Below are 6,000 nucleotides of genomic sequence, written 5' to 3'. Positions count from 1 at the left end.
AGGCTGCTCTCCTGCATTAGGGGTGCTCCTCAGCTCTGCCCAGGAGCCATCCCATGCCCTGGGAAGGCTGCGGAGTCTAGAGGAAGGAAAGTGTCTTCCTCATATGGTGCTGAGCAGGGGGGTCCTACTGAAATCAGGCTCTTCTCTACCCGCCCCGAGGGACAGGCAAGGGTGTCCTACTCATGGGACACAGCCTTCCCTGATGCTCCTCCGCTTTCCAGGAGGCTGATGAGCGTGTGAGGCCGAGTCCTGCTTGTTGCAAGGCAGCAAAGTCAAGTGGGACTCAAGGGTGCCCTTAATAGCGCTTGGAGCTGTCGAAACAGGGCTCATCACCAGCAAAAGTGGTCCAGAATTTGTCAGGGCTTGGAGGGCAATGTGTTGCTGATGGGGATGGAAGAAATTCAAGAGACTGCAGGAGCTGGGGTGACATAAAACCTCATCCTTGGGGGTTATAATCCTATTCCGAAGTGTTGCAGTTTTGGATGGGAGAATGACAGAAGGTAGGTCTGGGTGCCATGGGATTTTTATCTTCCCCCAAGTAAGTGGGGACAAGAAAATGATTAGATGGGTTGGCTGGGAGTCTGTCCATCCATCCCTCTACCTACCTATCTACTCCTCTGTCTTGATGAATCTCTCACCAGCCCTATCTTTGCTCTGAAAAAACCCCAGTGATCCCCTTCAGGAATAAAATCAATATATTCCCTCTCCAATTCAGGTAGCTTCTCATAAATCTTCCCAGCTTTAGTTTGGTCTCCTAGGACTCCCGGATCAGTTGGGAACCTATTTAATCAGCTGAGATGATCAGGGCTGTTTGTTGCCGAAAGGCCCTTTGAACTCTTTGTCTTTTCGTTGAATGATGCTCGCGTCCCCCCAAGGATTCAGCCAGGCTGGCCCATTCTGCATGACAAGTCTCAGGTTAATAACGCCGGGTGCTGACAGCACTCACTGAAGTCCGGCTGCGAGCCCAGGGTGCTGAGAAGAGTCGCAGCCCCTCTGCCAAGCCCTTATCGCTGTATCTTCCTGCGGCTGCTAGCTTGGCTCGCTGCAAAGCTCCATAAAACCACACCGAATTGCAAGCCCAGCATGAAGAGCATCCAGCCTGGTGCCAGGGGAAGAGAATTATAGCTCCTTTTGGGGAGGCTCGGCAAGGGCTGGAGGAGGGGTGTGAAATCACAGCCCCCATGCCGGGGGTGCAGGCTTGGTTTTTTAGCGCATTTTAGCGTGTTTTAGGTTTTAGCTGGTTGGGAATCAGCCCCACGCTGGTACTGTTGCTGAGAGATGGCAGCTTCTGCAAGAGATTTCCCGTGCTGGTCCAGCCCTTGGGAGCAGGGGGCTCAGCATCACTCAGGATCTGGCCTCCAGGAAACAAATCTGGAGCTGCCCCAAGTCAGCAGGACTCCTTCCACTGGCTTGCACCAGTTTTCAAACACGGAACTGTCACCTTCAATAGCCAGGTTTCTCTCCTAGGTTGTGTTGAAGTTCTGTTGGAGGATGCTGCTACCTGCTCAGTGTCCCAAACGGCCTCTGAGCAACCCAACCCGGTGAGAGACAGCCAGATCCTCACCCCGTCTCCATCCAGCTCTGGCCCAAGGGGTCGGTGTTTCTCCTTCCAAAGGCTTCTGCTCTCCATAAACCACAACTTAGCACGGACCACCATCAAGACAGGCAAAGCAACCTAATCTACGAGCGCATTAGGGTGTCAGAAAACAATAATCCGAGAAAGAAACACATTATCTGGCCTTGTTACTTTACAAAGTAATTTAAATTAATTTTTCCCTAGAGTAGTTAGGGAGCACTGCAACTTGCCCTTGTCTATTCTCTCCGGCTAATGAAGCTTTACCAGCGACTGCTCGTGAATTCCTATTAAGACCTCATCTTAGAGGTTACAGGGCAAAGCAATTTCTGCTCCTGGGAAAGATGCCTATGAATTTGTAATTGTAAGTCCATGTTTGATAGGGATTAGCATCTGAAAGGGGTAGAGTGGTGGGTAGCAGAGAAAACATTATTTCAATTAGCAGAAGAAAAGCAACTTAACATCTGATTATAGTTTACACTTTTAATTTTCTCCTATTCTGGCATCTGGGATAATTATTTCCTGAAACTATCCACTCCCCACCAATCCAGCCAACTCTTTCCTTCCCCTCCTCTTGGCCACCTTGGTTGAGATTCACATGGAAACTGTTGATGAGTTGGGTTTTTTCCTTTCCTTTCTTCTCCCAGGCAATAGCCAGTCTCGCCGAATTTGGGGATGGAGAGGAGGATGCTGTACCAAATGAGACTGAAATGAGATGTGATGTTTCTCTTTGTGCCAAGGAAGTGCAGGATGAGGACGATGGGACTTTGCCCCACAGCCAGGCTCATGGACAGGCTTGTGGCCAGCAGCCCGGCACAGTGCCAGTGCCCAGCTCTCCCAGGCAGAGCCCTGATGCCTAAAGCTTTGCTCTGCATTTGGAAATTGCCTCCAGTCACCCCCTTCCCTCCCACCCCATAAAGGCAGATGCCGTTTGCTCTGCAGGGACTTGGCTCTTGTGCTAACCTGTGCTCCAGCTATTTATTTCTGGCTGCTTGGCCTCCTATTTCCTAATGACGATGCAATCAGTTTTTGGATGGGAGATTCCTCATGAGAAGGCTTGTTGTTATTTAAGGAAGATCATGAAATCCATCCTTAATGAAAGGACAGGAGAAAACCCTTCCACCAAGTTACACTGAAGCCTGAGATTATCATTTTCATGAGCTTCCAATCTTTCCTGCCTCATGTCTTATCAGCGAATGCAGCTGGAGGCTTCAAAAACCCTCCCAGCTTGCTGCTGATTTTATGGGACGAAGATTAGAGATGATCGGATAGTAAATTATTCATTCCATTCGATATCGCTGGGCAGGAGGGAATATCCAGAGCGAAGTCAGCTCCCTTCTCCCTTTCTGAGCATCACGTATTGGGATCCCGGCTGTCTACCCCTCCAGCAGTGCAGTGGCACTTTTCCCTGTGCTCAGAGATGATTAGGGGTGCAATATGCCCTCTGAACAGACGGGAAAGCCATGGGAGAATCACGGATACAGACTCGTCCCCCATCAGTAAGGCAGACTGAAGGCAGGTGGATTTTCTTATTGTTTCAGGGATTTTTAGTTTGATTCCTCCCAGCCCAGAACAAGGTGGGACAGATCAGGTAGGTGTTTCTTCAGCCTAATTTCTCAAGGTTGAGGGACCTGAGGCTGTGAATGTGCTGTCAGACCCCCGGCAGCTATTGACCCCACGGAGAGAGGAGCAGGGAGCTCAGAGAGGACAAATCCTGGCAACTGTGTGCAAATGGGCAGCTGGATAGAGGAGAGAGCCCATTGCTGCCCTTAGATGTACGGAGCAGCAGCATCACCCGTTGGGACCCAGCACAGATGGTGTCCAGTGTGAACATTGTCCAGAGACCTGTGCCAAAAACCAGCTGGTGTAAAAACATCATCCAGAGGGTCCCATGTAATACACACGGGCCACGGTGATGCTACTGAGCAGATCTCGAGGGAAAATGAAGGGCACAGCACAGCCCTACCTGGTGCCTGATGCTGGTGCCATGTCTGGGCCCCTTCTCAGATGGCTGCTGGATACCAGCTCCCAGCAGGTGTCCTGCCAGGAGTGGTCCTGGCTGACCCTGCCGGAGCATCCAGGCTGCCTGGGAAGAGAAGGGGAAAATCCCCATCCTCCCCAAAACGAGGGTCCAGGAGGGATCACAGCCATCCCCTTCTCCCTGCTGCTTATTCAAGTCTTGCAATTAGCATCAGCCCTGGGGGACTCATGAACGGTCTAATAAAATGTCTAATAAAACGCTAAGAGGTGTTTTTTTTCTTGGCTCTGCGTGTGTGTGCAGGAGGGGAGCAAACGGTCCAGCTGAACCCTGGGTGGGAGGACAGGGACGGCATGGGGCCATGCCCCATTGCCATACCACTGACTTTGGGGTTTTCATCAGCACAAAAATAAGAAAATATATTGCTGTTTAAAGGGGAAGTGAAGACACAGAGCTGTGATGGTTGAAAAGCCTTTTTCTGCTGCTGTTTATCCACACTGGTATCCTGGGTCAAGAAAATGCCCTTTTTATAAGAGCTGTAGCTCCTGGCTCTCCCCTGGCAGCATCCATCCCAGGCTGGATTTGAAAACCAGTGTCAATGGGAAATGAGAGAATTCTGGGACAAGTGAGGAATATTTGGTTTTGATGAAAAATGTTGAAAGAAACAAGCAATTAAAAATTTGGTTTGTGGTTTTTTTTTTTCTTTTCTTTTTGGAGCAGCTATTGAAACATAACAAATCCATCATTACATTTTTTTTTCTAGGAAAAATACAATCTTTTCTTTAGGGACTGTTCAGGTTTGCTCTCATCTATTTTCTTTATTTTTATGGCTCTTTCTGAGAGAGGGGGAGGAGATGGAGAGGATGAAGGATGGAAGGAAGGAGGGAGGAAGGAAGGAAGTGAAGGAGAAAGAAAAATAACCTCCATTAAAACACAGAGCCCCGCAACGTTTTTCGAAGAGGAACTGGCATCTGTGCTCTGAGCTGTATCACCCAGGAACACATTTAAGGCTCAGGAATGTTGCTTTGAGCTAATGTTAATTTTTGCTAAAAATGACATATTTCTTAGGGGAAAAAAATGCCAATTTTTGGAGGATATCAGCGCAGATACTGAGATTCCAAGACCTGCTTTGTGCAAGACCTCTTGTACAGGCAACTGCTCACATGAGTCCCTGGGAGAGAGCTGAGCTGGCTCTGGCTCCAGTTGGGTTTAACTGATTGCTGCCAAGGTGATTTGCCCTTCTGTGCCTCAGTTTCACTCACCTGTAAAATGGACCTGAGGGCTTTGCTTCACCATGACTGGGCGATGCTGAAGGAATCAGTGCGAGAGACAGCAATATTTCCAGCATGCTGCAGCAGAAACGCATAGCTTCCCATCTCTTCAGGTTCCAAGCCACTGCCAGAATGACAGAAGGTCGAGCCGGATGGCAAACTATTTGCCAAAATTTCTGACTTTGCCTCTGCAACAAGGCTGCTGCCGTGACAGTGACTTGCTATTTCTCATCCCCCCAGGCTGGACCCATTGATATGCAACCAAGCAGGTGCCGTGGGCACTTTTGGCCACAATAGCACATACCTTCTTAATAGCTGCTGTGGGCTGAAGGAGATGACTTGGAGCACAAGGGAACTTTGAGATAAGCAAACGAGCGATTCTCTGGCCTCATCAGCAAGCCCAGAACAATTAAATAATTAAATTTCCTTAAATTTCTTATAAATGTAGCAATGTGCAATGGTAAAGTGTTATTTGCTCCTCAGGAGGGAGCCAACAGCAAGACCCCTGTCTGGAAGGCACAGCAGCCCTGCCTTCATCTCGGGGTCTGGTCTGTCACATCCCATCCCCTCCACACACTGTAGGATATGGGTGGATCCTTGAGACATCCCTATCCTTGGAAAATCGGCCCAGGATCCCTGGAGCTGGGCTGGGCAGAGCCCTGGGGTGAGAAGACAACCTGGAGTACGTGTGGAGGAGGACCAGGAGGAACCCCGTGAGCAGCCTGCTGCAGCCCCAGGCGTGACTGGGAGTGGATAGCAATAGCAGAGAGATGTCTCAGACCTTGAATTTTCCAAGGGCAGCAGCAGAACTGGCTTCTCCAGGAGTTTTGATCTGCTGATAAAGCCTTCTGCTCTAAACAGCTAGGTTTTTTGCTAGGCTTTTGCTAAGAGGCAAGCAACAAGCAGGCAGCAAAGATCACAAGCTCTGTGAGCTTTCCCAGATAGATAGATAACGTGGAAGCAAGTCATGGGGAACCCAAAGTTCACTCTCATTTTTATTTCTTCACCAGACATTCCTTTTCCTCTGTAAGAGGATTAGATTGCTTTTATAGGGCTTTATTATGGGCAGGTCCCTGTCGTGCCACTTCCTTGCTGGGTGCAGCCGGAGAGACCGTACCCCAAGGAGTTCATAAGCGAAAACTAGCAGGGTTGGGAATGGGATTATCCCCATGCAGGTG

This window comes from Gavia stellata, chromosome 10, assembly GCF_030936135.1.
Source record: "Gavia stellata isolate bGavSte3 chromosome 10, bGavSte3.hap2, whole genome shotgun sequence".
NCBI lineage: Eukaryota > Metazoa > Chordata > Aves > Gaviiformes > Gaviidae > Gavia > Gavia stellata.
The sequence above is the reverse complement of the archived record's forward strand: the minus strand, read 5'-3'. Positions refer to the sequence as shown.